The sequence below is a fragment of the Ranitomeya imitator genome, chromosome 3 (assembly GCF_032444005.1).
Source record: "Ranitomeya imitator isolate aRanImi1 chromosome 3, aRanImi1.pri, whole genome shotgun sequence".
Taxonomy (NCBI): Eukaryota; Metazoa; Chordata; class Amphibia; order Anura; family Dendrobatidae; genus Ranitomeya; species Ranitomeya imitator.
The window spans coordinates 224,646,896-224,663,844 of NC_091284.1; the positions used below are offsets into that span (position 1 = coordinate 224,646,896).

At 45.4% G+C, this 16,949-nt stretch overlaps 1 protein-coding gene across 1 annotated transcript in view; it reads right to left on the bottom strand.

Moving 5' to 3' along the window:
• Positions 1-16,949, bottom strand: part of LRRN2 (leucine rich repeat neuronal 2) — a 67,466-nt gene that overhangs the window by 4,110 nt on the left and 46,407 nt on the right. The window lies entirely within an intron of this gene.

The following is a 16,949-nucleotide window of genomic DNA, read 5'->3' on the forward strand; positions in this document are numbered from 1 at the left end:
TGCAGAAATACTGTGTTTTTTTGTTTTATGCAGAATCCACACCAAGCTCCACAATAAAAATCTTCTCTAATTATTGCTGCATTTTTTAGACCTACATGTGAACACTGTCTCAATGTCTAAGCAAAGTGGATGTGATTTCATGGAATCTTGGCTCTCCAGGCATCTAAAGATGAACTAACTTGCATTTTTAAGTGCAGAATCAAAACTTTTCTGTAGTAATAAAAAGTGTTAAAAACTCTGCTTCATATCTGCACAAAAATGACATCAAATAAGGAGGAAAATGCATAAAAGAAAAGCAGCAAACACGCAATATTCAGAGAAGATTGTTATTGCGTTGTGGGGTGCAGATACCTGCAGAAAATGTGCAGGAAAAAAGCAGTAGAGAAAACATAGCATTTATGCTACATGTGAATATAGCCTCAGTTACATTATCAATATTTTTTTATGGGTTTAATAAAGAAAAAATATCAATCACACCATTTTTTACGCCATTTACCACTCCCTTAAAATAAGCTGATTGTTGGGTTCTGTGATTACAGAGGCACCAAATATGTCCATTTTATTTGCTGATTTGTGTTATTCATTATTTTTTAAAAAGCACATTAAAAATAAAAATATGTTAAGTGTTTTGCACTATTTTGCAGTAATTTTATAGGAAGCAAAAAAACTTTTATTCTTCCTCTAGAATACAATTTTTTATTTTATTTTCATAGGAACACAAAATCTGACTTTTTTCACCTTAGTATACAAGTACAAAGAAGTACACTGCTGCATATGTGGCGCCCCAGGGTCCTGGTCGTAACAGTAGCATTGCTTCCCTCACGGGGAGGTGATGTTACGTTTGGAGGCAAGAAGGGATAACTGTCACCAGGTAAACACAAGCATGCAACACATTCATACTCCAGGCCACCAGGGGGAGCTTTTGATCCTATTTACTTGGTGACTCTCCATATATATGGTAGTTTTGGAGGGAAAGAGGGAGAACAGTTCTTGCTAGGAAACAGACTGGATCAGTCTGAGGCAGAGGAGGGTTTACGGAGCTGTGTAGCCACAGTGCTGCAGCTCCTGGAAAGAGACTTACAGAAAGCCGAATATATTGCAGTGAGCGTGTAGGAGAGCGAAGTACATGACGGGATTCCATTGGGAGACCAGCCACGAGCAGGCTGCCTTCTTCTGAGGCGCAGAGACCGGTAGCCAGAACACCGAGGTTGTAAGGGCCTCTACGACTTACATCAGAGACCGGCAGGACAGCTGAACTTCAAGTTATCTGTCCACCTTAATACCCAGGAGACACGGTGACACCTTTAGAGCCCGGGGCGTGCTAGAGTCCCTATAAACAGACTCAAGTCACCAGTCATACAGGTTATGTCCTATCCTATATGGGGGACAGAGAGAGAGAGAGAACATCTGTGAGGACCTTATCTGAAGCCATAAGCAGTAAGGGACTACAACACCACGGCGCTAGAGGAAGGCTTTGATTTCCACCTGGAAAAGGGGACTCCTAACTTGCCTCCAAGCCGGCCGGACCCTGCCTGCCCTGTGATCTGGTGCCTTGGACGGTGGCTGCCTGAAGTCTTTAGTAAACAAGGTAAAGATGGAGCGCCCCTGTGGGCAATGGGGTACTCGGTACCGGGTCCTTCGGTTCTCAGGGGGATGTCACGGTGGCTGACCCAGTCCGTGGCCCTCGGGACATTCGTTGTAAAAGGGAAAGGTCTTTGAAAGGATATGTTCGTGACGCCACCTGTGGTACTCGGTCAGGATGACCGACGCTGCTTTAAGGGGTCTGCTGGGGTGATGTTATGGCAGCTAGATGGTATACCTTCCCACAGGTGAAGTATGTCCCCAGGGCTTCCCAGTGTGTAGATGGTGGATGGTGAGAGGCGCAGTGAAGAACGACGACACAAGGTTGCAGTCTCTTTACCTTTTACTGAAGGCTTCAGCATCCACAGTCCAGAGCACCGGATCACAGGGCAGGCAGAGTCCGGCCAGTTTGGAGGCAAATGCAGAGTCCCCTTATCCAGGTGGAAATCAGTAGCCTTCCTCTAGCGCCTTGGTGCTGTAGTACCTTACTGCTAAGCCTCTCATAAGGTCCTCACAGATGTTGCAGATGTTATTGTTAAATCTCTCTCTCTCTCTGTCCCCCAGATGGATAGGACAACCCGTATGACCGGTGGCGTGAGGCTTTTTACAGGGACTCTATCACGCCCCGGCCTCTTGTGGGTGCCACCTTGCCTCCTGGGTATGGGGCGGATCAGTAACTTGCAATTAGCTGTCCTGCCGGTCTCTGGAGCAAGGCATAAGGGACTGTTGCTCCCTCGGTGTTCCGGCTACCGGGATCCTGCGCCTCAGAAGGAGGCAGCCTGTGCAGGGCAGAACTCCTTCTGGTATCCACTCCTTTGCTATGACTTCTTCTCACTCTCTACAATACAGTTCTCTGTTCGTGTCCTTTCTTAGGAACTGCAGCACGTGGGGCAGGCGCAGCTGCGTGACCTTCCATCTAGGCCTCTGACAGGCTCCCATCCCTGTCAGGGACCAACTACCCAAGCAAAGCTCAGACAGCAACTGCCACTTTCTCTCCAGGCCACCAGTTTTACCTAAGTGTGAAGAGTGCCCTAATAAATAGGAGCATAGTGGACTGAAGTATGAAATGTGTTGTATGCTTGTGTTACCTGGTAAAGAGATCTCCTTCATTGCTTCCAAACGTAACATCACTCCCCCCTAGAAGAGAATTATATTACTGCAATGACCAGGACCATGGGGCGCTGCAAAGAGACTGCAAACTTGTGTCCTCGTTCTTTGCTGCGCCATTCACCATCTTCCATTTACACACTTGGAGCCCTGGGGATACACTTCACCTGTGGGAAGTTATACCATCTAGCTGCCATAACATCACCCCAGAGGACCCCTTAAAGCAGGGTCGGTCCTCACTGACCGAATACCACAGGTGGCGTCAGGAACATAAACTTTATTCCCTTTAAAGACCTTTCCCTTTTACATGGGTGCCCAGGGCCACAGACCGGGTCGCCACCGTGACATCCCCCTGTGAACTCAGGACCCGGTACCGAGTACCCCACGGTCCAGGCGGGGTGACTCATATACAATGTACATGTATCTGCTACTGGGTTCACACATGCAATACTGGTCAATATTACCGAAATCTCCAATATTTAACATTGAATTGTGGCTGGTAGCTGAAGCCGCTGCTTGCAAACATAGCAAAGTGAGTCCTGAAGGCTGAGAAGTGAATACATTAAATTTAATTTATGCACTGAGCAGAGAGAAGTGGCCCGCCTCCGCCAAGGTGTGTATAGAAGCTGGGACAAACCAATGAGTTGCCAGGACAGTCCAGCTGAATCTGGGATGGTTGGGAGCTATGATAAGGGCTGTGGTGTTGTGCCTTTGGGTCTTGTATCTCAGACCCAAAGAGGTCTAGTCTGGAACATAGGTAATGGTGGCATACTCTCGGTCTAAGCAGCGTTATGGTAATATATCCCATAATTGGGTCTTGTACCAAATTTTTAGAGTAAGAATTTTCAAGTTATCATTGACAATCTATAATAATTGACTTTTTCACTATCTGGAAATTACCACCATCAACAATTGTGCAGAGTGTCAGTCATGAAAGTGTGTGTGAGGGGCACCTATCAGTCTCATTGTAAGACCAAGCCACCCATCAGTAGTGTGGGAGTCTTGATAACCAAGCCATCCATGAGTGGCATCAATCTACCCATCATTGACATGGAGTGGTGACTGGGGGTGAGTGGCACATATAAACTGCCCAGGGCCCTGGATACTCGTAACCCGCCCTCGACTACTTTTATTTATCCCACACAAACATGATAGAAATTTGAAAATGGACTAAATAATGAAAGCCAAGAACTGGTTCTCACACTTCTTTATTTATTTTACCCTCTTATTTAGCGCCATTAATTCCACAGCGCTTTTCAAACATTATCGGCACTATCCCCATTTGGGCTAGTATATTTTATATACCTGCAGTCATCACTAATGGGAGTGGGTTACATTTCTGCCTTAATGGGGTTGTCCGGTGAAAACAAGTTATAACCTAGCCACAGGATAAATGATAACTGATTGATTGGTGAATGTCTTATTGCTGAGTTTCTGATTGCTGGGACCCACACTGATAGGCAGAACAGGGAACTTTAATCCCCAATGGGGCACTAGTATTTCCATTAGTATGGAGATTTTTTTGCACATCCTTGACCGTCACTCCATTCATTCCCTATGGGGCTGTCAAGGGCTACACTCAGCTTTTTCTGGCAGCCCCATAGAGAAAAAATGGAATGGAGGTTAGGCATCCAACCTGCAGCTTAATTTTGTAATGTTGATAAATGTGCCCCGATGAGTTAACAATTGCCCATTCTGCCGATTGGTGCAGGACCAAGTGCTCAGATCACACTGATTAGTAAGTTATCGTGTATTTACTGGATAGGTAACAAATTATTTTTACTGGACAATCCATTTAAGGCTTATATCCAGTTTAGAGGTATTGTCAAGGATTTTCTTTTTTAAAATGAGTGAACTCAATTACTCATGATATATCCAATCTGCTCAAGTGTTACTATACTGGTAATCCCCGGATGTCTTTGTTTTCTTTGCTGTAGTGAACATGTGTCAAAATCTCAATGGTCCAATTACAGTGGGGAAAATAAGTATTTGATCCCTTGCTGATTTTATAAGTTTGCCCACTGACAAAGACTATAATTTTAAAGGGACTCTGTCACCTGAATTTGGCGGGACTGGTTTTGGGTCATATGGGCGGAGTTTTCGGGTGTTTGATTCACCCTTTCCTTACCCGCTGGCTGCATGCTGGCTGCAATATTGGATTGAAGTTCATTCTCTGTCCTCCATAGTACACGCCTGTGCAAGGCAATCTTGCCTTGTGCAGACGTGTACTATGGAGGACAGAGAATGAACTTCAATCCAATATTGCAGCCAGCATGCAGCCAGCGGGTAAGGAAAGGGTGAATCAAACACCCGAAAACTCCGCCCATATGACCCAAAACCAGTCCCGCCAAATTCAGGTGACAGGTTCCCTTTAAGGGTAGGTTAATTTTAACATTGAGAGATAGAATATCAAAAATAAAATCCGGAAAATCACATTGTATAAATTATATAAATTTATTCCCCCACTGTACATCCAAATCTCAGTGGTCCAAAATGGATGTTCTCCAACACTAAAAAAAATAGTTACAACTTAGCCTTTAACCATATTGGATAAAAAAAGTTCAGAGAATATGCACATAGTAAAAAAAAGTCATAACGCTAACGTGTTTCAGGTAGAAAAAACCCACGCAATAAGGAAGTAAGGAGACTGCAGAACTGTGAGCTGCTCAAGAGACAAGAATACCCCTTTGATGTACCATATATACTTGTGTATAAACTGAGTTTTTCAGCACATTTTTTTGTGTTGAAAATGCCCCCCTGTGGCTTATACACGAATCATTGTCCCAGAAAATGGTGGGGGAGGTGGACCAGCAGGTGACAGGAGGCGGAAGCCGGCTGCTGCGGCTAAAGCCTGTGCCCGCTGCTAAAAATAAATGAATATTCATTGCACTTGCAGTGAACATTCATTTCTCTTCTAGCACGCGCACAGTGTCAGCAGCAGTCTCCAGCTTCAAAGCAGCTGCATATAGCTATTACGGGTGCCCGCTCATTAAGGTAATAAATATTCACCTCTCTCCACTCCCAGGAGCTGCTGGCATCGGAACGAGATGCTGCGAGGGTGCGCAGGGAAGTTAAGTAGAATGATTATTTTTTTATGCTTTTCTCACGGGGATCATAGATACAAGGATGGGGATGAGGAACCATGCAGACAAGGATGGGAATAAGGAGTCATGCATACAAGGATGGGTATGAGGAACCATGGATACCAGAATAGGGATTAGGGGACAATGCATACAAGGATGGGGATGAGGAACCATGCATACCAGAATAGGGATCAGAGGACAATGCATACAAGGATGGGGATGAGGAACCATGCATACCAGAATAGGGATCAGAGGACAATGCATACAAGGATGGGGATGAGGAACCATGCATACCAGAATAGGGATTAGGGGACAATGCATACCTGGCTTATACTAGAGTCAATAAGTTTTCCCAGTTTTTCGAGGCCAAATAAGGTGCCTCGGCTTATACTTTCATCGGATTATACACGAGTATATACGGTAAGTAGTAAACATTTCTATTGGCAGCTGCTGGTAGTTAGTAAGATAGAATTTGAATTTATATCTAAAAGGGGCTTTGAAGCTCCGCTTCAAAAGATGGTGCTGCAACCACTGCAAAGATGTTAGAATATGAATCAGTACAGAATTGTATACATAAAAATACAAAAAGGTATCCATGGGTAGACATTGGCAAGCAGCAACTTAAGAGATTGACAGTAGTATCATAACACTGATCATCCAACCTCCAGAAAAAAATGAGATGGCCCCAGGGTTGCCAACCTACTATTCAAGTTTTCCTGGACAACTGGACCAAAATTCACGGGTGGTCCATTTTATTATGGATATTTACTAGTGATGAGCGAATATACTCGTTACTCGAGATTTCTCAAGCATGCTCGGGGGTCCTCCAAGTGTTTTTTAGTGCTCGGAGATTTAGTTTTTCTTTCCGCAGCTGAATGATTTACATCTGTTAGCCACCATAAGTACATGTGGAGATTTCCCAGCAACCAGGCAACCCCCACATTTAATTATGCTGGCTAACAGATGTAAATCATTCAGCTGCGGCAAGAAAAACTAAATCTCCGAGCACTAAAAAATACTCGGAGGACACCCAAGCGTGCTCGAGAAATCTTGAGTAATGAGTACATTCGCTCATCACTAATATTTACCACTCCCCTTAATAAAACCACACCCCCTCAATAAAACCACACCCACTGATAAAACCACACCCACTGAGCTGTCCAAAATAATACTGAGTAACAGCAAATTGAGAATTACACCCAGCATAAAGGATAGAAATGCCAATGTGCAGTGTATATATACAGAATAATACAGATACTGAGAATGACATCCAGTATCCAGTGCAGGAGAAGTGGTACTGTGCAGTGTATATACTGTATACAGAATAATGCAGATATTGAGATCTACACCCAATTTACAGGACAGGAGAAATTGTACTGTGCAGAGTATATATACAGAATAATACAGATACACGGAGAATTACACCTAGTATACAGGAAAGGAGGAGTGGTACTGTGCAGTGTATATATACAGGACAGGAGAAGTGATACTGTGCAGTGTATATATACAGGACAGGAGGAGTGGTACTGTGCAGTATATATATATACAGGACAGGAGGAGTGGTACTGTGCAGTGTATATATACAGGACAGGAGAAGTGGTACTGTGCAGTGTATATATACAGGACAGGAGGAGTGATACTGTGCAGTGTATATATACAGGACAGGAGGAGTGGTACTGTGCAGTGTATATATACAGGACAGGCGGAGTGGTACTGTGCAGTGTATATATACAGGACAGGAGGAGTGGTACTGTTCAGTGTATATATACAGGAAAGGAGGAGTGGTACTGTGCAGTGTATATATACAGGACAGGAGAAGTGATACTGTGCAGTGTATATATACAGGACAGGAGGAGTGGTACTGTGCAGTATATATATACAGGACAGGAGGAGTGGTACTGTGCAGTGTATATATACAGGACAGGAGAAGTGGTACTGTGCAGTGTATATATACAGGACAGGAGGAGTGATACTGTGCAGTGTATATATACAGGACAGGAGGAGTGGTACTGTGCAGTGTATATATACAGGACAGGCGGAGTGGTACTGTGCAGTGTATATATACAGGACAGGAGGAGTGGTACCGTTCAGTGTATATATACAGGAAAGGAGGAGTGGTACTGTGCAGTGTATATATACAGGACAGGAGAAGTGATACTGTGCAGTGTATATATACAGGACAGGAGGAGTGGTACTGTGCAGTATATATATACAGGACAGGAGGAGTGGTACTGTGCAGTGTATATATACAGGACAGGAGAAGTGGTACTGTGCAGTGTATATATACAGGACAGGAGGAGTGATACTGTGCAGTGTATATATATAGGACAGGAGGAGTGGTACTGTGCAGTGTATATATACAGGACAGGCGGAGTGGTACTGTGCAGTGTATATATACAGGACAGGAGGAGTGGTACTGTGCAGTGTATATATACAGGACAGGAGAAGCTGTACTGTGCAGTGTATATATACAGGACAGGAGGAGTGGTACTGTGCAGTGTATATATACAGGACAGGAGAAGTGGTACTGTGCAGTGTATATATACAGGGCAGTAGAAGTGGTACTGTGCAGTGTATATATACAGGACAGGAGGAGTGGTACTGTGCAGTGTATATATACAGGACAGGAGAAGTGGTACTGTGCAGTGTATATATACAGGACAGGAGGAGTGGTACTGTGCAGTGTATATATACAGGACAGGAGAAGTGGTACTGTGCAGTGTATATATACAGGACAGGAGGAGTGGTACTGTGCAGTGTATATATACAGGAGAAGTGGTTCTGTGCAGTGTATATATACAAGACAGGAGGAGTGGTACTGTGCAGTGTATATATACAGGAGAAGTGGTTCTGTGCAGTGTATATATACAAGACAGGAGGAGTGGTACTGTGCAGTGTGTATATACAGGACAGGAGGAGTGGTACTGTGCAGTGTATATATATACAGGACAGGAGAAATGGTACTTTACAATGTATATATACAGGACAGGAGGAGTGGTACTGTGCAGTGTATATATACAGGGCAGGAGAAGTGGTACTGTGCAGTGTATATATATACAGGAGAAAAGGTATTGTGAAGTGTGTATACATACAGGACAGGAGAAGTGGTACTGTACAGTGTATATATACAGGACAGGAGAAGTGGTACTGTGCAGTGTATATATAAAAGACAGGAGAAGTGGTACTGTGCAGTGTATATATAGAGGGCAGTAGAAGTGGTACTGTGCAGTGTATATATACAGGACAGGAGGAGTGGTACTGTGCAGTGTATATATACAGGACAGGAGGAGTGGTACTGTGCAGTGTATATATACAGGAGAAGTGGTTCTGTGCAGTGTATATATACAGGACAGGAGGAGTGGTTCTGTGCAGTGTATATATACAGGACAGGAGAAATGGTACTGTACAGTGTATATATACAGGACAGGAGGAGTGGTACTGTGCAGTGTACATATACAGGACAGGAGGAGTGGTACTGTGCAGTGTATATATACAGGACAGGAGGAGTGGTACTGTGCAGTGTATATATACAGGAGAAGTGGTTCTGTGCAGTGTATATATACAGGACAGGAGGAGTGGTACTGTACAGTGTATATATACAGGACAGGAGGAGTGGTACTGTACAGTGTATATATACAGGACAGGAGGAGTGGTACTGTGCAGTGTATATATACAGGACAGGAGGAGTGGTACTGTGCAGTGTATATATACAGGACAGGAGGAGTGGTACTGTACAGTGTATATATACAGGACAGGAGGAGTGGTACTGTACAGTGTATATATACAGGACAGGAGGAGTGGTAATGTGCAGTGTATATATACAGGACAGGGGGAGTGGTACTGTACAGTGTATATATACAGGACAGGAGGAGTGGTACTGTACAGTGAATATATACAGGACAGGAGGAGTGGTACTGTGCAGTGTATATATACAGGACAGGAGAAGTGGTACTGTGCAGTGTATATATACAGGACAGGAGGAGTGGTACTGTACAGTGAATATATACAGGACAGGAGGAGTGGTACTGTGCAGTGTATGTATATAGGACAGGAGGAGTGGTACTGTACAGTGTAAATATACAGGACAGGAGGAGTGGTACTGTGCAGTGTATATATACAGGACAGGAGAAGTGGTACTGTGCAGTGTATATATACAGGACAGGAGGTGTGGTACTGTGCAGTGTATATATACAGGACAGGAGGAGTGGTACTGTACAGTGTATATATACAGGACAGGAGGAGTGGTACTGTGCAGTGTATATATACAGGACAGGAGGAGTGGTACTGAGCAGTGTATATATACAGGACAGGAGGAGTGGTACTGTGCAGTGTATATATACAGGAGGAGTGGTACTGTGCAGTGTATATATACAGGACAGGAGGAGTGGTACTGTAGTGTATATATACAGGACAGGAGAAATGGTACTGAGCAGTGTATATATACAAGACAGGAGGAGTGGTACTGTGCAGTGTATATATACAAGACAGGAGGAGTGGTACTGTGCAGTGTATATATACAAGACAGGAGGAGTGGTACTGTGCAGTGTATATATACAAGACAGGAGGAGTGGTACTGTGCAGTGTGTATATACAGGACAGGAGGAGTGGTACTGTGCAGTGTGTATATACAGACTAATATAGATACTGAGAATTACATCAGGTATGCAAGAGAGGATGGCTGCGTATATACTGTATAATATAGAGGATGCTGGCTGCGTATATATTATATAGAGAATGCTGGCTGCTTATAGTGCATACACAGCACTATACTGTACACACAGATCCACACTATATACATAGCATATACATACATACTGTAACACAGAATGTTGTGCACCTGTGTATACAGTATGGTGCCGTGTATGAGCCGGAAACAGGAACGGAAGACAGATACACAGAGTTAGACTATGTGCCCGCGTTGCAGAAATGTCGACAGCATTTCCTTAACTCCCTGCCGCTGGTAAAACGCATGCAGAGTTCACATGCGTTTTCCCTCAAAACATAAACATTTTGCAAGCATTTTTAGCTTGCAGAATGCTTGCATTTTCCACGCAATTTGAAGCATTGCTTGGAAAAGTGATTGACAGGTTGGTCACAAGCATAGTGCTTGACAAGTCTGACCAACTTTTTTTTACTATTGATGCTGCCTATGCAGCATCAATAGTAAAAGATAGAATGTTAAAAATAATAATAAAAAAAAATATATATTGTTATTCTCACCTTCCGGTGGCCCCGATCTCCTGAGCGGTACACGCGACGGCTTCCGTTCCCAGGAGTGCTTTGCGCAAAAGATCTTTGTGACGTCACGGTCATGTGACCGCCATGTCATCTCAGGTGATTCGCGCAATGCATCCCTGGGAACGGAAGCCGCCGCGTGCACCGCTGGGAGGCGGGAGGACTCCGGGGGCCATCAGAAGGTAAGTATATCCCTATTTTTTATTTTAATTCTTTTTTTTTATACATGAATATGGATCGCAGGGCCTGGAGGAGAGTCTCCTCTCCTCCAGACTGGGTACCATCCGCACATGAAGCGATCACTTTACGTATGGTGGGTATAGCCACATGCGTAAAGTGAGCATTTCAATGCAATCCTATGGCGGTGGTTTCGCCGTGATTCCACAGAACTAATGAACATGCTGCGGATTTTACCACTATGTGATTCCGCAGCAGGAAAATCCACAGCATGGGCACCGCAACTGCGGAATCCCATAGGATTGCATGGGAATGTGTTTTTTAAGCGTTTTTGGTGCTTTTTGGATGGTGCTTTTTAACGACGGACAGCAGATAAAAGCGCTGGGTTTTTACGGACTGTCCATAAACTTACAGACGGTTGGCGACCCAGGATGGTCCCCCAGCCCACGATTATGGCTATAGTTATGCCCATTCAATAACATGAAACTCATCTCTACAAAGCCGCACTGTCACCTATGATTATCACATCAGACTAGAAAATGCTCAGCGTTTGCTCAACTCTGGGGAGAGCAGAACGGGGGGATTTTATTTCGAATACAGGAAATACCAGAAATATTGGAATAATTTATTACTGTAGTTGAGTAGAAGTTTGAATAAAACGGAGCAGGACCACAAAATACTGCTGCAGATTCAGAAAATCTAGGTCGGTAATCTCAATAATGTGTACATATTTTCTGTTTTTTTCTGCACTTCCCAAAAAAAAAATATCTAAAAGATTATTAAATAATTTACCAATAAATTCATGGAAAATAAATTGCAGAGTTCCAAGTTGCATATTTTCTGAACATATACTCAAAGCTCTGAAGTCTACCACAGTCCAGACCATTAAATCAGCCTGGTGTAATCTGCTGGTGTGGAAGCCTTTACAATTGTATTGTCTTGTAAAAAGGAGGCATCTGCATGAGAAGCCACCTGCTTCTCTAGACTGAGCATAATTTATAACCCCTGCAGTGTCAGCATCAGCACTTAATACCCAGCAATGAGGGGGGAAGGAGTATCACAGACGAAATATGGATGTTCTAAGAAGACAATAAAAAAGCTAGGTAGAAAATAAATGAACATTGCATAAAGGAAAAGGAAGGGAAATAACAAATATGAAGTAGCCTTAGCAAGGTAAAATATGGAAGGAATATCTAGAGATTGCACATTGTGAAGTACAGATGTACTAGGATTACAATATAAGCCAAGACGGAGCTAGGCTGAATAAAGCTAAATAAAGGCACTTTCGTAAATCATTTAGCTATTCCTATATATACATGATTCAATTTGTGGATTTATTTTAACAACTTCTAAACTTAATTAAAAATTTTTGACCTGCGGTTTGGTGGAGGTCCAACCGTGGACCCCCTAACAATCCTAAGAAAATGACTCTGAAACGTGGCACAGTGTTCACATTTCTTCCAGCAGTCCCATAGAGACTGAGTGGGATGGTGGCACGGATGCTACATTTTGTAGCGCCTGTTCTTGGAATTGGTGGTGAGTCTCGACAGTCAAATAAACACCGATCTACATGTTATTATTAGTGATAAGCTAACATGCTGGGATAAGGTGTTATCCTAGCATGCTCGTGTGCTAACAAAGTGTCTTAGGTGTGCTTGAAAAATATGTATATATTTTTTATATAAAAATATATACATATATAAAATAAATATGCCTCACAGCTGGGGGCAAGGATGGGCAAAATTGGGGCCAGGATGGACATATGGGAGCCAGGATGGACGGGGGACATATGGGGGCCAGGATTGACATATAGGTTGCAAGCTGGACAAGGGACATAAGGGCCCAAGATGGGACATATTTTTAAATAAAGGAGGCCGCGCCCCACTTTTCAGTTTTTGAATTTCCGCAAAAATTTAAAGGTTGAAAAGTTCCAGGGGGCCGAATACTTTCGCAAGGCACTGTAGGTGATCTGGTGTTCGATGGGAACTGTTAATGTGTGATTGGTGAGGATGTAGTGCAGAAGTGGAAAAGTCTCAATGGGGCCTGAAAATTTTGACATTATGGGGCCCTGAAATTCCTGGTGGCAGCACTGCTTACAGGGGTTGTACGGTGAAAAAAAGTAATCACCTCTTCACAGGATAAGTGATAACTTATTGATTGGTGGGGGTCTAACTGCTGGGACCAGCACCAATTGACAGAATGTGGAACTTACAGTATATCACCATGAGGCTGCCGTCACACTCGCAGTATTTGGTCAGTATTTTACATCAGTATTTGTAAGCCAAAACCAGGAGTGGAACAATTAGAGGAAAAGTATAATAGAAACATATGCACCACTTCTGTATTTATCACCCACTCCCGGTTTTGGCTTACAAATACTGATGTAAAATACTGACCAAATACTGCTAGTGTGACGGCAGCCTTAGACTGGAGCTGCATGTACAACTCAGCCACTGATCTATTCATTCCCTCAGTAGCTGTGCGTGCTACTCTTGTTTTTTCTCGAAGCCCCAAAGAGAATGAATGTGGCTGCGTTCAGAAATCCCAATTGCTGCTCTATTATAAAATGTCTATAAAACTGCCCTGTCAGACATAAAACTTCCCCATTCTTCCTATCGGTGAGTTTTCCAAAGGGTGGATCCCACCGATCACCTATCCTGTGGAACCCATGGATCAGTGATAATTTGTTTCAACCAAGGAAGCTCTTTAATGCAACCTACCATAATTGTACATCCCAGTTATGGTGGTGTACAGTAAATGAGCAGGAGTCTCCTGTGTTTTACAGTCGATACTCCACTATAAGGCTGGTATCACACTAGCAATTTTAAAATTGGTCCCATTTTCATCCTGCAAAGTCGGAAAAGTGTAATGCAAGTGTCATGTGTTTTTCATGCGCGTACAAACCAATTTTTCACATCTATCATCCGATTTATATCCGAATGCAATGCGATTTTAACATGAGCTTTTACATAGAGTAATTCTGTCATTTACACATCATTTTCAAAGGAAATATCCTTCAAAACACACACATATCTATAATATAACGCTGGGAGCGTCACTCTGTCCGAAGCCTCTATAGACTGCGCAAGCGCAAGCGCCGGCGCAGTCTGGGCCTCACAGAGCGACGCTCCCGGGAGATCGCGGTGTGCATTCACACTGAACACACACCGCGATCTCAACCGCAGAAGCAGGGACCGCCAGGAGGGTGAGTATCGGCCTATATTCACCTGTCCCCGTTCCATCGCTGAGCGGCGCCATCTTCCCGGTCTTCGGTCTGTGGCCTTCAGTTCAGAGGGCGCGATGACGCGCTTAATGCGCGCCGGTGCCGCCCTCTGACTGAACAGTCACAGCCAGGAGACCGGGAAGATGGCGGTGCTCAGCGATGGAACGCCGGACAGGTGAGTATAGTAAGTGCTGGGGGGGCCTGAGCTGGCGGCGATACCGGCACCTGACCCCCACAGCGCGCCGGTGTCCCCGCCTGCTCAGGCCCCCCAGCACTCGGCGCCGAGCGGGTCAGAGGCAGTATGGGGACCCAGGATGGAGCAGCACATAAGGATGGGGACGCAGGATGGAGCAGCACATAAGGATGGGGACGCAGGATGGAGCAGCACATAAGGATGGGGACGCAGGATGCAGCAGCACATAAGGATGGGGACGCAGGATGGAGCAGCACATAAGGATGGGGACGCAGGATGCAGCAGCACATAAGGATGGGGACGCAGGATGGAGCAGCACATAACAGTATGGGGACGCAGGATGGAGCAGGACATAAGGATGGGGACGCAGGATGGAGCAGCACATAAGGATGGGGACGCAGGATGCAGCAGCACATAAGGATGGGGACGCAGGATGGAGCAGCACATAACAGTATGGGGACGCAGGATGGAGCATGAACATAAGGATGGGCACGCAGGATGCAGCATGAACATAAGGATGGGGACGCAGGATGCAGCAGCACATAAGGATGGGGACGCAGGATGCAGCATGAACATAAGGATGGGGACGCAGGATGGGAGCAGCACATAAGGATGGGGACGCAGGATGCAGCAGAACATAAGGATGGGGACGCAGGATGCAGCATGAACATAAGGATGGGGACGCAGGATGGGAGCAGCACATAAGGATGGGGACGCAGGATGCAGCAGCACATAAGGATGGGGACGCAGGATGGAGCAGCACATAAGGATGGGGACGCAGGATGGAGCAGCACATAAGGATGGGGACGCAGGATGCAGCATGAACATAAGGATGGGGACGCAAGATGCAGCATGAACATAAGGATGGAGACGCAGGATGCAGCAGCACATAAGGATGGGGACGCAGGATGCAGCAGTACATAAGGATGGGGACGCAGGATGCAGCAGCACATAAGGATGGGGACGCACGATGGAACAGCACATAAGGATGGGGACGCAGGATGCAGCAGCACATAAGGATGGGGACGCAGGATGCAGCAGCACATAAGGATGGGGACGCAGGATGCAGCATGAACATAAGGATGGGGACGCAGGATGCAGCAGCACATAAGGATGGGGACGCAGGATGCAGCAGTACATAAGGATGGGGACGCAGGATGGAGCAGCACATAAGGATGGGGACGCAGGATGCAGCAGCACATAAGGATGGGGACGCAGGATGCAGCAGCACATAAGGATGGGGACGCAGGATGCAGCAGCACATAAGGATGGGGACGCAGGATGCAGCAGCACATAAGGATGGGGACGCAGGATGGAGCAGCACATAAGGATGGGGACGCAGGATGGGAGCAGCACATAAGGATGGGGACGCAGGATGGAGCAGCACATAAGGATGGGGATGCAGGATGCAGCAGCACATAAGGATGGGGACGCAGGATGCAGCAGCACATAAGGATGGGAACGCAGGATGCAGCAGCACATAAGGATGGGGACGCAGGATGGAGCAGCGCATGACAGGATGGGGACGCATGATGGAGCAGCGTATGACAGGATGGGGACGCAGGATGGAGCAGCACATGACAGGATGGGGACGCAGGATGGGAGCAGCGCATCACAGGATGGGAGCAGCGCATCACAGGATGGGGACGCAGGATGGGAGCAGCGCATGACAGGATGGGGACGCAGGATGGAGCAGCACATGACAGGATGGGGACGCAGGATGGAGCAGCGCATGACAGGATGGGGACGCAGGATGGAGCAGCACATGACAGGATGGGGACGCAGGATGGAGCAGCGCATGACAGGATGGGGACGCAGGATGGAGCAGCACATACCATGATGGAGACAATATACCAATATAAATGCTCGCCACCCGGGCGTAGAACGGGTTCAATAGCTAGTATATATATATATATATATATATATATATACACTGCTCAAAAAAATAAAGGGAACACTTAAACAGAATATAACTCCAAGTAAATCAAACTTCTGTGAAATCAAACTGTTCACTTAGGAAGCAACACTGCTTGACAATCAAATTCACATGCTGTTGTGCAAATGGAATAGACAACAGATGGAAATTATTGGCAATTATCAAGACACACTCAATAAAGGAGTGATTCTGCAGGTGGGGACCACAGACCACATCTCAGTACCAATGCTTTCTGGCTGATGTTTTGGTCACTTTTGATTTTTGGTTGTGCTTTCACACTCGTGGTAGCATAAGACGGACTCTACAACCCACACAAGTGGCTCAGGTAGTGCAGCTCATCCAGGATGACACATCAATGCGAGCTGTGTCAACAAAGGTTTGCTGTGTCTGTCAGCGTAGTGTCCAGAGGCTGGA